Genomic DNA, 17306 nt, shown 5'->3' on the forward strand with positions numbered 1-17306 from the left:
CTTTACAAATTACATGATAGATGAAATTCTGAAAGATTTTATAAACAAAATTGTGGTAACTCCAGTCACATGTTAAATGTACTAAGTAAGCCCATATTTACTAGATAGAGCTTTATTTCCTAGAGTGGCTCTTTTCGTAATAGAAATCATTTACTTATTCTGTTAAATCCTAGTATGGATTCCTTTGCATTCATCTCCACTGCAGCATGCGAGAAAGACTTGAAGTGAGGTTAAAAGAAAGCTCTAAATCAAATAAATGTACTAAAAGAGCCCTTCCCCTTTTATATACCAAAAGAAAACGAGACCGGAATTACCTAAAGCATGTGAATCATAATAAAAATGTAAATATTTAAAACACATTATAGAGACAATTTTTTATTTAAAAAAGGCTAAATTTTCCATCCAAATAATGAGAATTCTCTCTATGCCTTTTTGTTTTAACTTACTATTGAATTCTATATGAGGCAGTTACCAGAACACTAAATCAACTTATGCTAACTTCCAAGATCTTTATTCTCTATTACTGAGTCCAATTTAAATTAAGATTCTGTCAAAATGACAAAGATGAATAACAATAGTTGTCCCAAAAAGCATTATTCACCTGGGAGGTGAAGGGGTAAAACACAAGTACACATTCAATTAGAACAGAAGGGATCTGTACTATAAAGGTTACGAGGAATAAGGATAGTTCTGCCATCATAAAACAAAAAACATAAAAACAATGTCTTTATTGAAAATCAATAAACCCAAAACGAGCTCTTTGAAAGGTCAGTAAAACTGACAAGGAGAAAAGAGAGTAAACACAATTCACAATATCAAGAATGAAAGAGAGAACATCACTACAAATCATACAGACATTAAAAGACTAATAAGACAATATTACTAAGAATTCTACATCAACAAATTCAGTAACTTAAATGGAATGGACACATTTCTTGAAAGAAACAAACTACTGAAGGTTATCCAAGAAAAAAACAGATAACCTGAATAGCCCTATATTTACTAGAGAAAAAGAATTCGTAGTTTAAAAACCTACCTACAAAGAAAATTTGTAAGTCCAGATGGCTTCACTGGTGAGTTATACCAAACATGTAAGAAATAGATAACAATGCTGCATAAACTTGTGCAAAATACGGAAGAAGAAACAGGCTCCAAATCATTCTGTGAGTCAAGCATTACCCTAATACCCAAATTAGACAAAGGTATTACAAAAAAAGAAAACTAAAGACCAATGTTTCTCATAAACCCAGAACTAAAAATCCTTAACAGGATATTTGCAAATTGAATGAAGCAATATATAAAAAGAATCATGGTCATGAGAGGTCTATTCCAGGAATGCAAAGCTGGTTTAACATTCAAAAATCAATACAAGTTCACCATATTAACAGACTAACATACCCCTGCCACCACCAAAGGAACCAAATGATTGTCTTAATGAAAGCAAAAAAGGTATTTGACAAAATTCAATATCCATTCATGACAAAAACTGGGAATAAAAGGAAAAGGAAATCCTTCAACTTGATAAATAATATCTATAAAAATCCTAGAGACAATATCCTACTTAATGCTGAGATACTGAATGTTTTATCTCTAAGATCAGAAAGAATGCTGTCATCACTTTTAGTCAACATTGTACTAGAGTTCTTAGCCAATGCAACAAGGCAAGAAAAAGAAATAAAAGGCAGATTGGTAAGAATGAAGAAACACTACACTTATTCAAAGACTGCAAGACTTTCAGTGTAAAAATTCCTAGGAAATCTACAAAAGGCTACTAAAAGTAATAAGTGAGTTAGCAAGGTCACAGGATATAAGGTCAATATACAAAAAGCATGTTTTATTTATATATAAAAGCAATACACATTGGAAATAGAAATTTTTTTAAATACCAATTATAACAGGACCAAAGAGAAATTTAGGGATGTGAGTCAACTGCAGCACACCTGGAATTAGCCCGAGTTGTTCTGCTAAAGTAAAAATGTACCTGTATGGTGCTGATCCCTGTCAAGACATGAAATGTATGGCTTGATAGTGTTGCTTTGTACTGATGGGTTTAAGGTAAGTTTCAGGGTAGTTTGTATCAGACTGTCAACAATGTTTATTGATAAGTGAGATTTGATGATTTGCATCTGGTCTTAGTCAAACACCACAGAGGGCTCTACCTTTGGGGCTGGTTATGAGAAAGACTATGCCTACATGACCAGCAGAGTATAAGGAGTACCAGCCTAGACTCCATTAGGGGCTACATGGTTCTGTGCACACATCAGTGGCACCTGATCTGAGAGAAAAATGTGTCCATATGATCAACAAAGAGGACAGTCAGGGGTCATGCCTAGCCCTTCTAAAGCTCTTGCAATGAGGGAACCTCTGGCTGCAACACATATCCTTAACGTTCTAATCCTGTTGCTACACTGAATCCTTTCCCTGCAATAAATTTCTAATTTTGGACCCTTTGAGTGTTCTTTAGTAACTGAACCCTATCTGGAATGCCACCATTAGTGCAAAGAATAAATTTAACAAAACGTGTGCAAAACTTATACACTGAAAACTACTAAACACTGCTAAAAGAACTACGTAAATGGATATGCAAAATGAGAAAAAATACTATTTTAAAGATGTTACTGTCAGTAAATTAATCAATATTCAATCCAATCCCCATTCTAGCAACACTTTTCATAGTAATTAAAAGCTTATTATAAAATCAATATGGAAATGCAAAGAACCTGGAACAGTTAGAACATCTTTCAAAAAAAGAACAAATGTTGGAAAACTTAACACTAATTGATTTCAAGGTTGACTATAAAGCTACAGTAATCAAGAGAGTATAATATTGGCACAAGGATAGACAGATAATCAAGGGAATAGAACACATACTCCAGAAACAAACCCATATGAATATGGTCAACTGATTTTCAAGAAAGGTGCCAAGATATTTCAATGAGAAAAAGATGGTCCTTTTAACAAATGTTGTTGAAAATATACAAATGAACTTTGAAACTTCCCCCACACCATATGCAAAAATTAACTCAAAATGGGTCATACCCCTAGATGCAAGAGCTAAAAATATAAAGCTTCTAGAAGAAAACACAGGAGAAAAATCTTTGTGACCTTGTTTAGGCAAAGTTTTTGTTTGTTTGTTTGTTTTTTAGATAAAACACAAAAGACATGAACCACAAAATAAAAAACTGATAAACTGTACTTTGACGAAAATTATAAACTTTGTGCTTCAAAGGACACCATCAAGAAAGTGAAAAGACAACCCATGGAACAGGAGGAAATATTTACAAACTATATATCTGATAGGAAACATATCCCAAATATATAAAAAAATCTTAAAACTAAGTATTAAAGAGATAAACAACCCAATCTTTTTTTACATGGCAGAATGACTTGAATAGATACTTTATCAAAGAAGATATAGAAATAGCCAACACATAAAGGATGTCAACACGACTAGTCATTAGGGCTATGCAAATTAAAACAGCAATAAGATGCCTTTACACCCATGAGAATGGCTGAACTTAAAAAAAAAAAAAAGACAGCAAGAACTAGCAAAAACACAGGGCAACTAAAACTGTCATACATTGCTGGAAAAACTACTTTGGAAAACAGGCAGTTAAAAAAATTAAGCATGTACTACCATATAACCTAGCAATTCCACTCTTTACTAGTGAAAACTGAGGTCTACAAAAAGACTTATACTTGACTATTCATAACAGGTATATTTATAACAGCCAAAAACTAGCACAGAAACAAATTTTCCATTCTGCAAAAGGCAAAACTCTAATAATAGACAGCAGATCAGTGGTTACCAGGGACTAAGGATAGTGACAGAAGACTGAATGCAAAGGTATACAAGAGAACTTTGTAAAGTGATGTAACTGTTCTATTTTGATTGTGTTACTGTGAAAAGACTGCAAAAATGTGTCAAAATTCATTGAATTGTATACTGAACATTACTGAAATTTATGTACCTTATACTTCATCAAAGCTGATTTTAAAAAGAAAAATCTAGTCACTTTAAATGCAAGTAACCTTTTTTTTTCCCCCATGATTTTCCAATATAGGCGAACTTGGCAGGGATGGCTCAGTCCTGCTCCACAAAGGTCAGCTGGGGTGGCTTAACTGGGGGAAGGATCCACTTCTAAGATCACTCACAGGGCAGGAAGATGGTGGGAGCTGGAAGCTTAGCAAGGGCTGCAGGCAAGGTTTTGGCTGGGCTCTCACTCACATCATGGTGACTTCGGTTCCAATACTAAGTATCCCAAAGGTACAGGCAGAAGCCCTATCACTCTTTATGACTTAGTCTAGGTGGTCACATTAGTGTCTCTTCCACCACAGTCAGAAGCCTGCCCAGATTCTAGTGAAGGGACACAGACCCCACCTCTTCATGGGAGGAGTATCAACGTCACAGTATAAAGCAGAGTGTGTGAAATGGGAAATATTTTTATGACTATCTTGGAAAAGACAATCTAACACACTGAATTTTTATTCTGTAGATAAGTGGTAGATAGGGCAATGTAAAAACATGATCCAATCTAAATTTTAGGATGATAACTCCAGAAGCACTATTATGGATAAACTAAAACAGAGAGACTGAAAAACATATGGGGAGCAAAGGGAAGGAGAGTGAGGACCTTTTAAGATGGTATTTCGGAGTCAAAAGCAAAGGAGACCCTCAAGTGGCAGAATGTCTGTGAGCAAGAAAGAAGAGAAAACGTGCTTGCCAAAGATGCTATACGAATACAAGTGAAATGTCTTGGCTGGAAAATGGTAACGTCATTAAGCAACACAAAGTTTAGAAGGGATAATAACAAATTCTGTTCTGGCACATGTTGGCAGAGATAGAATGCATCTGAAAATTAAAAAACAAGAGAGCCACAACAAAGAGCACATGTTATATAACCCATGAAGAAGAGACTCAATTCTGATTGATCAAGAGTCGACTACAATCCTTAGACAAGGCAACATAGATCATTACTTTATATTTACTTAAAAGATGGATATTTATCTACACACCAAATGCCAGAAAGTATGCTTTAATCCTCCTGCTTCCTTCCTAGCCGAAACATTTTCTTTGTAGTTCACTGGGTTAATAAAACTGCCTATCTGAAGATTTGTCTCTAAGGCAAGGGGTAGGAACAATTTACATAGCTTTTTTAAGTGATAATAATGATCAAACATGAATTCAAAATATATTATTTGTTTTTTACACTTTAAATAAATCATCTGTAGCATGGGAGACAATATTGGCCTAATTCTTCTCCATTATTCCTTGCTAAAAGAACTCCTGTTTTCTTCAGCTATCAAATGGCCATATACTTCACAGTAGCTGGGATTATAATCCCCAGGGTTAATCTTATTTGGTGTAACTCTGTCCTAGCAAGCTGCAGGATAGAATCATCTGGTAACTTTTAAATGGACTAATGACTGGACTTCCTCACTCCCCCACAGTGATTCTAATTTAACTGGTCTGGAGTAACAGTGTCTTTTTAATCATTAGGGGACAAGTCTGAGGACAAAAGTCAACTCAATATTAACTAAGAGCAGAAAGATGAAAAGAACCTTGACTTTGAAAACTTTCTTGAATTAACTGACAATAGAACTGTCTTTCATCCAGGTTTCTCATTATGTAATTAACAATTCTTCTCATTTTTTAAGCCATTTCTGGTTGTGTTTCCTGTTTCTTGCAATGAAAAGTATCCTACAGGCTATGCCTGGCAATACAATTTTCAGGATAAAAAAGTTTAGCTTTATAAACAGGAAGCAGAACTCCAGTCATTCTGCTGACAAAGGACAAGCCAATTTTACAGGAGCCAGCAAAAAATGACGTCATTTTACTGAAAAGATCTTTTCAAAGCTTATAAAATACATCTAATTTTGAATATTTGAACAGATTGTGCCTGCTCAATTGCATCTTCAAATGACTAGAGTTTCTTCTTTGAAACTGAATGATACAGTAGTATAAAATATCAACTTGCCCATATATTTTTCACAAGTATTTTAAGAGCTATCTCCCAGATATACCTATAATATTAGTCTGAAATGAATAAGGACATTCACAAAAACCAGAATGAAACAATACACAGATGACATTTCCTTCTTTGTTCTGCTCATCAGTTCAAACTACCTAAACACAGTAAAAGCAACTGCTACCAAGCCTATGCTGCTGGTGTACACTCAACTTTGGCTCCGATTTAAGGTACAAGAGGAGAAAGCACCTGATTTGAAGAATTCTGCATTTCTTCTCCGAGAAAACACATAACAGTGAATCACGGGCAGGTGCTACGGAAAGGCTCCGTGGAGGCATTGCAAAGGACAAGAAGTGGGTCCCTGTCACCAAACTGAGCTGTCTGGTCAAGGATATGAAGTAAAGTCCCCGGAGGAGATCTCTTTCTTCTCCTTGCCCTTCACAGAATCTGAGATCACTGACTTTTTTCAGGTATGTCCCTCAAGGTTTTGAAAATTATGCCCATGCAAAAGCAGACCTGTGCTGGCCAGTGGACCAGGTTTAAGGCATTTGTCACCACCGGGGTTTACTACAAACCTTGCTGGTCTGGGTGTTAAGCACTCCATGGAGGTTGCCACTGCCATCCTCAGGGCTATCGTCTAGGCCAGGCTCTTCATCATCCCGTGTGACGAGGCTACTGGGGACACAAGATCAGCAAGCCCTAACCGTCCCTTGCAAGGTGACTATCCGCTGTGGCTCTATGCAGGTGCTTCTCATCCTCACCCCCAGGGGCACTGGCATCACCTAGGCCCCTATACCCAAGAAGCTGCTGCAGACGGTACTGAGGATGGCTAGAATGCTCCCTGGCAACTCCACCAAAGCTGCTTTTGATGTCATCTCCAAACCTACAGCTGTATCCCTAAGCCTCTACAGAGACCACTTTCACCAAGTCTCCCTATCAGGAATTCACTGACCATCTCAAAAAGACTCAAACTAGAGTCTCCCTGCAGAGGACCCAGGCTCCAACTGTGGTCACCACATAGCTTTTATACCAGAAAAGTAAAGTGAATTAAACCTGTTTAAAAAAATAAAGGATTCTCTCCCTAAATTCACTTCTGAGTCAATTATTTAAACTTTTCTTCATTTCGTTCTCAAGGGAATGTGGACAGCTTGTCACTCCCAAAGCTCACCTCTCCCCCATACCCTGGATTGGATCCCTCCCACCCCTCCTGAACCTGCTGCTTTTCACTGTCCCCACTGTCTTCCATAAGGTGCAGGGCTCCTTGACTTAGGCCTTGAATTATTTTCACACCTCCCACTTCTTACACACAGTATAAGACTCTGCACCTTATATTCCTTGCCCTGCCAGCTACGGCCTCCACTCCCACCCATGCCTTTTACAGTCAACCTCAACCATGGCCACTTATCTCTTCATTTATCAACCCACTTCAATATGGCTTCTACCTCCACTACTTGATTAAAATTGCTCTGGGAAAGGTCACCAATTATTGCCTCATTGCTAAAATTAATGACCCCTTTTGAGTCTTTGCAGTTCTTTCTTGATTATTTTTAAGCTTCCATTAAAGCCAAACTGTGTTAGGCACTAGATGTCCAAGACTGATTAAAACAGTCCCTATCTTAAAAAGCTCAGTCTAATGGGAGAAATAGTCACAGAGATGATTTTAACACCTGGTAAATAATTTCAATGACAGAAGCCTATACATGATAGAGGGAAATCACAGGGAACAGGAGCTAGTAACAGTTTCAAAGAAGCAATGAACAATTGAAGTTTTACAGGTTTAACAGGAATTCATAATGTTGTAGACACTGAAAAAGGATATTTCAGACAGAGTATATATGTGTGAAAAATAGAGAAATGACCTTAACTCAGGCCGCATCAGTGAGCAGGAAGGAAGGGATGGATCTAGGAGAAATTAATTAACCTGTCAGGCAAAATTTGATATCACTGATTACTCTTCCTTTCTTGATACTCTCTCTGGCTTTCCTCCCATCCCACTCTTCTGTGGGATTCTTTTTCTATTCCCAAGTGTCTGTCTCCATCTTCCTCACACTCTAAATGGTCTCAAGAAGATTTGATCCCAGCCTCCTACTGGTTGGTAGACACTGCAAACTGGGTCACTATAAAAAGTTTTCATTTGCAACTTTAATGATGTATTGATGAGAAAAAGAATATTCAATTCTCTCCACAGGATTAGTCAAATTAATTGCTTTCATAAAAGTAACATCCAAACAAACATGTACAAAAAATAGCAGTTATGAGGATAATATAGTGCATGAATAGTGGCCTCAGGTACACTACCACAGATTAATTAAATGTATAGAACAGAAGCAAGCAGAAAGTGATCCTGGGACAATGAAACTGCAGAATTTGTGGTTTAGAAATAATCTAACTAGAATTTAATTGCAGATGAGAAAAACTGATGATACAAATTTTAACCATATCCAGGTTTTTAAAAATGATTGCAGAATGAATTAATGGGAGAAGAATTCTAGGCTTGTGCGTTCTCTGAAGAATGTGGGTGAGTCCTCTACATCCAAATTCAAATCTGAAAATCTTCTGCAGAATTGCCTGTAAGAATCACAATTCCTAAGCAGAAACCTAAGAAAAAAGATGGTTTCTAAGGTAACCAAGTCCCATATCCATACCATACATGATCCAACGTATCAAAGTCATCACCTGAGCTTGCCAGAAATTAACTGGAAGAGCTGATGTGTTATATTTGTGCCCTAAGGCTGCAACCCTTTAAACAAATGGACTCCATGTTCCACATTAGCTGAAGAAAGAAAATGCACCTTTGTGCATTTTCAAGAAGGAAATGCACCTTTGTGAAGGTCAAAGAGGAAAATGTGAGAATAATCTCTTCTGATGACTGTGCTCTTAACTCCCAATGGTCAATGGAAACAAAATCCTTATGACGTTACAGAAGCAACTTTTAAAAACTTCTGAAGAGATATTAAAAATAGAACAATTCAGTTGTCCTATTCATACTCTCTTGCTAATTTTATTTCTACCCCGAAAAAAAAAGTCTGAAAATTATTCATTCAAGAAAGGAAACAAACATTCGGGAGAGATGATTCTTTGGTTTGCAACTTGAACTACACTTTTAGAACATCTAATAACTGCAGCTCAGACTCTTTGCTTCCCTTTTAAAAGAAAGCCATTTTAATTACACATTGATAGAACCATTTTGGAAAACAAAACAAAAACCCTCTTTCTTTTACCCTCTAGGAGTAAGAAGAGAGAAGAGAAGGGGTCAGTAGGAATACAGCTAATCTCTTCATGCAGCTCAGTATCATAAATACTGTTTGGTATATATCACAAACAATAATGTTATGCAAAGTTTTTTTTTCTTCATTCAATCCAATTCCACTAAATGAGCTTATTTGTAAGTGGATCAGCTGTTACCACATTGTAAACTGCATTTAAAAGTATTTTCTTTCCTCTTGAGAATTTCATTTAATAGGCTTATGTAAATAAGTACCTGTATTTATTGCCCCATCCAAATAAAAAGAGAGCAAGTTGTCAATAACAAACATTCTGCAACAATATAACCCAGGCATCTACATTAATAAAATGCTTGAATGGAATGCTAAGACTGTTATTTCAATGAGTTGTAATACAATAGCATCCACTGGGACACAGAGACAAGACAAGTATATTTATGGAGGATGTGGTAAACTAGGAAAATTACAAATCCAACCAGCACTTGATAAAGACCTCCAATAAAAAACTTTTCAGATTATTCAAATGACAGCTATACTGGAAACAAACCAGATAATATAGTCTGCTGGCCTGAACAAACATACTAGACCTAAACCGAAGCACAGAGGGAAAGAAAAGTGCCCAGAAACCACCCCTCTAAGTCATCTCAAAAGATTTCCTTTTGACGCACAAACTAAGGAGAATAGGACAATTATATCTTTTGGAGACCTGATTCAGTACCAAATATGTATGCGGTAGTATTATAAAGTCTGTTCTTTCATCTTTAACTTCAGCTATGCTGTCCTGTGCTCTGCATTTTGTAGTTGTCCCTCCTGTGTCATTAGTTACACAGAAGACCTATTAAAGAAAGCAATCCAACTGTAAATTGACATTTTACTATCAGAAAGCAAAATGGCAAAACACATCAATAGCTATCATCATAATCCTCATCTCTTCATCTACCATTAAGTATCCTCTCTTTTCCCAGTGCTTTCTATAAGCTATATAATTTAATGCTCAAACAACCACAAAGGACAGACTTCCTTAACTTTTCACATAAGATGAAAATAAGACTCCAACAGGTTAAATTGCCACAGTCTCACAGCTAGTAAGTAGCACAGCAGAATGTGAACTCACATATGCCTCCAAAGGCTTTATTTCCTCTAATCTCTTTAACCTAGGAACTCTACTCCAAATTTATCCTAAGTAAATAAATAAACAAAACCAAAACACAGACTCATAAAAGATATTTTTGCTCTTTATAGCAAAAATCAGAAACAACCAAATAGCTAACATTAGGAGAATGGTACTTCAACAGAATGAATTATTGTATAACTAACATGAAGACCATATAAATAATGTTTAAAGAAAAGGAAACCCTGAAATTAATATGGAGAGTTTTAGCTCTGGCAACGGTAAAATAGTTTGTAACTTACTAGCACTCCCACAGATGGCAATTATAACCTCCACTCAAAGTATGTAAAACAACTCTTTGAAGGCACTGGAGGGCAACCAAAATCAAGTAGGAACTGAACAGGATTACCAAGAAAGAAGGAAATCTTGCTGGGTGAAATCCTTGTTGTATTAGTTTTCAATTGCTGCAAAACAAATTACCACAAACTTAGCCATTTAAAATAGCATGCATGGAGCCTGTGACCAAGATGGCGGAGTAGAAGGACGTGCTCTCACTCCCTCTTGTGAGAACACGAGAATCACAACTAGAGGCTGGACAATCATCAACTGGAAGACACTGGAACTCACTAAAAAGATACCCCACATCCAAAGACAAAGGAGAAGCCACAATGAGAAGGTAGCAGGGGTGCAATCACAGTAAAATCAAATCGCAAAACGGCTGGGTGGGTAACTCACAGACTGCAGAACACTTATACCACAGAAGTCGACCCACTGGAGTGAAGATTCTGAGCCCCACGTCAGGCCTCCCAACCTGGGGGTCCTGCAACGGGAGGAGGAATTCATAGAGAATCAGACTTTGAAGGCTAGCAGGGTTTGATTGCAGGACTTCCACAGGACTGGGGGAAACAGAGACTCCACCCTTGGAGGGCACACACAAAGCAGTGTGTGCATTGGGACATAGGGAAAGGAGCAGTGACAAAAGGGGAGACTGAACCAGACTTACCTGCTAGTGTTGGATGGTATCCTGGCAAAGGCAGGGGGTGGCTATGGCTCACTGGGGGTACAAGGACACTGGCAGCAGAAGTTCTGGGAAGTACTCCTTGGCGTGAGCCCTCCCAGAGTCTGCCATTAGCCCCAACAAATAGCCCAGGTAGGCTCCAGTGTTGGGTTGCCTCAGGACACACAACCAACAGGGAGAGAATGCAGCCCCACCCATCAGCAGACAAGCATATTAAAGTTTTACTGAGCTCTGCCCACCAGAGCAACAGCCAGTTCTATGCACCATCAGTCCCTCCCATCAGGACACTTGCACAAGCCTCTCAGGTAGCCTCATCCACCAGAGAGCAGACAGCAGAAGCAAGAAGAACTACAATCCTACAGCCTGTGGAACAAAAACCACATTCACAGAAGGAGAGACAAGATGAAAAGGCAGAGGGCTATGTACCAGATGAAGGAACAAGATAAAACCCCAGAAAAACAACTAAATGAAGTGTAGATAGGCAATCTTCCAGAAAAAGAATTCAGAATAATGATAGTGAAGATGATCCAGGACCTCGGAAAAAGATTGGAAGCAAAGATCAAGAACATGCAAGAAATGTTTAAAAAGACCTAGAAGAATTAAACAACTAACAAACAGAGATGAACAATACAATAAATGAAATGAAAAATACACTAGAAGGAATCAATAGCAGAATAACAAAGTCAGAAGAACGGATAAGTGAACTGAAAGACAGAATGGTGGAATTCACTGCTGCGGAACAGAATAAAGAAAAAAGAATGAAAAGAAATGAAGACAGCCTAAGAGACCTCTGGGACAACAATAAATACAACATTATTCGCATTATAGGGGTCCCAGAAGGAGAAGAGAGCGAGAAAGGACCAGAGAAAATATTTTAAGAGATTATAGTTGAAAACTTCCCTAACATGGGAAAGGAAATAGCCACCCAACTCCAGAAAGCACAGTGTGTCCCATAGAGGATAAACCCAGGGAGAAACATGCCGAGACACACAGTAATCAAACTGGCAAAAATTAAAGACAAAGAAAAATTACTGAAAGCATCAAGGGGAAAACGACAAATAACGTACATGGTTAACAGCTGATTTCTCAGCAGAAACTCTACAAGGCACAAGGGAGTGGCAAGACATACTTAAAGTGATGAAAGGGAAGAACCTACAACCAAGATTACTCTACCAGCAAGGATCTCATTCAGATTCAATGGAGAAATCAAAAGCTTTACAGACAAGCAAAAGCTAAGAGAATTCAGCACCACCAAACCAGCAATACAACAAATGCTAAAGGAACTTCTCTAAGTGAGAAACACAAGAGAAGAAAATGACCTAAAAAAACAAATCCAAAACAATTAAGAAAATGGTCATAGGAACATACATATCGATAATTACATTAAACGTGAATGGATTAAATACTCCAACCAAAAGACACAGGCTTGCTGAATGCATACAAAAACAAGACCCATATATATGCTGTCTACAAAAGACCCACTTCAGAACTAGGGATACATACAAACTGAAAGTGAGGGGATGGAAAAAGATATTCCATGCAAATGGAAATCAAAAGAAAGCTGAACTAGCAATACTCATATCAGACAAAACAGACCTTAAAAAAAAGAATGTTACAAGAGACAAGGAAGGACACAACATAGTGATCAAGGGATCAGTCCAAGAAGAAGATATAACAATTATACACACATATGCACCCAACATAGGAGCACCTCAATACATAATGCAACTGCTAGCAACTATATAAGAGGAAATCAACAGTAACACAATAATAGTGGGGGACTTTAACACCTCACTTACACCAATGCACAGATCATCCAAAATGAAAATAAATAAGGAAACAGAAGCTTTAACTGACACATGAGACCAGATAGATTTAATTGATATTTATTGGACATTCCATCCAAAAACAGCAGATTACACTTTCTTCTCAAGTGCGCTCAGAACATTCTCCAGGATAGATCACATCATGGGTCCCAAATCAAGCCTCAGTAAATTTAAAAACATTGAAATCCTATCAAGCATCTTTTCTTACCACAACGCTATGAGATAAGAAATGAATTACAGGGAAAAAATCGTAAAAAACACAAACACATGGAGGCTAAACAATACGTTACTAAATAACCAAGAGATCACTGAGGAAATCATAAAATACCTAGAGACAAATGACAATGAAAACACGATGACTCAAAACCTACAGGATGGAGCAAAAGCAGTTCTAAGAGAGAAGTTTATAGCTATACAAGCCTACCTCAAGAAACAAGAAAAATCTCAAATAAATACTCTAACCTTACACCTAAAGGAACTAGAGAAAGAAGAAGAAACAAAACCCAAAGTTAGCAGAAGGAAAGAAATCATAAAGATCAGAGCAGAAATAAATGAAACAGAAACAAAGAAAGCAACAGCAAAGATCAATAAAACTAAAAGCTGGTTCTATGAGAAGATAAACAAAATTGATAAACCAGTAGGCAGACTCATCAAGAAAAAAAAACAGAGAGGACTCAAATCAATAAAATTATAAATGAAAAAGGAAAAGTTACAACAGACACCGCAGAAATACAAAGCAACCTAACAGACTACTATAAGCAACCCTATGCCAATAAAAGAAAATCTACAAACAACAAATGCTGGAGAGGGTGTGGAGAAAAGGGAACCCTCTTGCATTGTTGGTGGGAATGTAAATTGATACAGCTACTATGGAGAACAGTATGGAGGTTCCTTAAAAAACTAAAAATAGAATTACTCAATGACCCAGCAATCCCACTACTGGGCATATACCCAGAGAAAACCATAATTCAAGAAGACACATGCACCCCAATGTTCACTGCAGCACTATTTACAATAGCCAGGTCATGGAAACAACCTAAATGCCCATCGACAGATGAATGGATAAAGAAGATGTGGTACATATATACAATGGAATATTACTCAGCCATAAAAAGGAATGAAATTGAGTCATTTGTTGAGACGTGGATGAATCTAGAGACTGTCATACAGAGTGAAGTAAGTTAGAAAGAGAAAAACAAATATCATATATTAACGCATATAAGTGGAACTTAGAAATATGGTGCAGATGAACTGGTTTGCAGGGCAGGGATTGAGGCACAGATGTAGAAAACAAACATATGGACACCAAGGGGGGAAAGCCGTGGTGGGGTGGGGGTGTGATGAACGGGGCGACTGGTATTGACATGTATACACTGATATGTATAAAATTGATGACTAATAAGAACCTGCTGTATAAAAAAATAAATTAAATTTAAAAAAAAATAGCATCCATTATATAGTTCACAATTCAGCAAGTCAGAAATCTAGCCAGCATGACTACGGTCTCTGTTTAGTCACAAGACTGAAATCAAGATGTTGGCTCAGCCAAGTTCTTGCCTGGAACCTCTGGAGAAAAATCTGCTTCCAAGGTCAGACAGTCCTCTGGCAGAATATAGTTCCTTGTGGTTATAGGACTGAGGTCCCTGTTTCCTTGATGGCTGTCAGCTAGGAATTTCTCTCAATTCCTTAAGACTGCCTTCTCATGTGGCCCCCATCATCTTTAAGCCAGCAATAGTGTGTCAAATCCTCCCTGTGCTTTGAATTTCTGAGTTCCTCTTCTGTCACCATGCAGAAAAAACTCTAATTTTAAAGGATCTCATGTGAGTAGTGAGCGCACCCCCACAAGATAACCTCTCGATCTTAAGGTCAACCGTGCTATATAACATATCATCACAGAGATGATGTCTCAACATATTCACAGGCACCAGGGATTAGTGTGTGGAATCTTGAGGGGCCATTTTTAGCACTCTCCCTACCATACGCACTTATATGGCTTTTTCTCTGAGGGGACTCCCAGTCTTCTCAGTATGGACTGCTAACACTAAAGCAGAAAGCCACTATCTATTACTCTGAAGAGTCAGAACATATACCTCAGGCCCAGAGAATCTAGAAATTAAGAAGAGAAATCCCAAAGCAGAGGGAGTCACAGAGATAGCTCATATATCTATGTATAATTCTTCTAAGAACCTTGGTTGAGAGCTGAAATGCACATGTAAGTGACAAAACTCCTAGAAACTTAAGGAGAAACAACAGCTGGAAGACAGAAAGAGCTGAGTAGAAATCCAGCTGCTGTTCACTGAAAAAGACAAAATTTGGAGTCTCAGTCCCACCAAATTAGGTAAGTTTGGTATATACCTTGATCTTTCCACTGAAACTCCAGAAAGGATCCAGGACTAAGGAATGTGCCCCAAAACTAAGGATGAAACCAAAACAGAACTTCCTTAAAAAGGCCAAACATGAAGCCTCCACAAGTTCAAGGGGGTCTGTCAAAAACTTAACCACCTAGTAGAACAAAACACCCTTCAGAAGAAGATAACAAAATTCAGAGCTTCTACAACACAGCATCTGGAATGTACAATAATATACAATTTTGAAAAAAATAGAAAAATGTGGCTCACAGTCAAGAGAAAAAACAATCAATAGAGACAAATCCACAAATGATCCAGATACTGGAATTAATAAATAAGAATTTTCTATAACAAATATATAAAAGAGTCTACATAAAAAGGTAGACTTAATGGGTAAAAAATGGATATTTCAATAGAGAATGAAATAATCAAAAAAAATCAAATGGAAAAGCAGAAATCCCAGATTTTGAAAACCAAATGTATAAAATAAAAACTTTATCAGATAGAACTGACAGAAAATTGGACACAATAGCAAAAAGAATCAATGGCTCTTAAGACAGGTAGACTGAAATTATCCCAAAACAACTTAGATTAAATTGACAAGTAACCAGAAAACAAAACCAATTAAAACTAATATAAGAACAAAAACATCTGAATATCCCTATATCTACTAAAGAAACTAAATTCAGAATTTAAAATTTTCCCACAAAAATTTTCCAAGCACTGCTGGCTTCACTGGTGAATTCTATCAATCATTTAAGGATAAAATAATAACAACCTTAAAATCATCAAACTTCTCTCATGAGGCTAACATAACCCTGACACCAACATCTGCTAAAGACATTATAAAACAAAATTAAAGACCAATATTACTCATGAACATTGATGTAAAAATTCTTTAAAAATATTAGCCAACTTAACCAAGCAATATATAAAAAGGAGAGTACACAATGACCAATTTGGGTCTAGCCCAGAAATGCAAAATCCATTAATGTAATTCACCACATTAACTGAATCAGGAACAAAAACTGTATATTATCTTAATAGAAATAAAAAATATGCATGACTAAATTATGCCCATTCATAATTTTAAAAAGAAAAGTACTCAGAAAACTAGGAAGAGAAGAGAACTTTATCAATTTGATGAAAGACAGCTATGATGTAGGTAACCAGACATTTGGTTAACTTCCTAGCTCTATCTCCTTTATGAGGTATCTCCTACCTGATAAATTAGTATGTCCACGACCTTTATGCTTACAGACTCCTGTTGGGAGTCTGCATCTGGACTAAGAGAACTACTAATAATCTGACAGGAAGTATAAATTCAAGCTTCTTTGTAATGGATATGTCCTTTGCAAGGACCATGTAAAAGTTACCTATGGCGTTACAAAAAGACAGCAGCTCCCGAGGGGCATGAAACTCCTAACCTAGTATGGCTCCCCCAAACACTTAATGGGGATCTTGTCTTCTTGCACCTGAAATCTCACCTAGGATGGGGAGCAGTGGAGGGGACTGAGTTCCAAGATTAACAGAGACCTGAAGCCCAGTATGGCAATCACAGTTTTACTTCCCTGTCCAATATTTAGATGAACCCAAGACAAACTTTGGAGAGGTAAAATGGAATAAACAATCTACACTCTACATCTATTTAATGGTGAAATATTAAATGCATTTGCCCAAAATCAGGGAAAAGGCAAGAATGTCTGCTCTCACCACTTCTGTTCAATATTATATTGGAAGTCCTAGCCATTGCAGTAGGCAGGGAAAATGAATAAAAGCACAGTAATTGAAAAGGAAAAATTAAGACTTC

General features: G+C 37.1%; 1 protein-coding gene and 1 pseudogene across 1 annotated transcript in view; one reads left to right on the plus strand and one right to left on the minus strand.

Moving 5' to 3' along the window:
• DDX10 (DEAD-box helicase 10) overlaps positions 1-17306 on the minus strand; it is a 281032-nt gene that overhangs the window by 154415 nt on the left and 109311 nt on the right. The window lies entirely within an intron of this gene.
• Positions 6071-6990, plus strand: LOC112414097 (40S ribosomal protein S2 pseudogene; annotated as a pseudogene).

This window comes from Neophocaena asiaeorientalis, unplaced genomic scaffold (genome assembly GCF_003031525.2).
Source record: "Neophocaena asiaeorientalis asiaeorientalis breed wild unplaced genomic scaffold, Neophocaena_asiaeorientalis_V1.1 scaffold623, whole genome shotgun sequence".
Classification (NCBI taxonomy): Eukaryota; Metazoa; Chordata; class Mammalia; order Artiodactyla; family Phocoenidae; genus Neophocaena; species Neophocaena asiaeorientalis.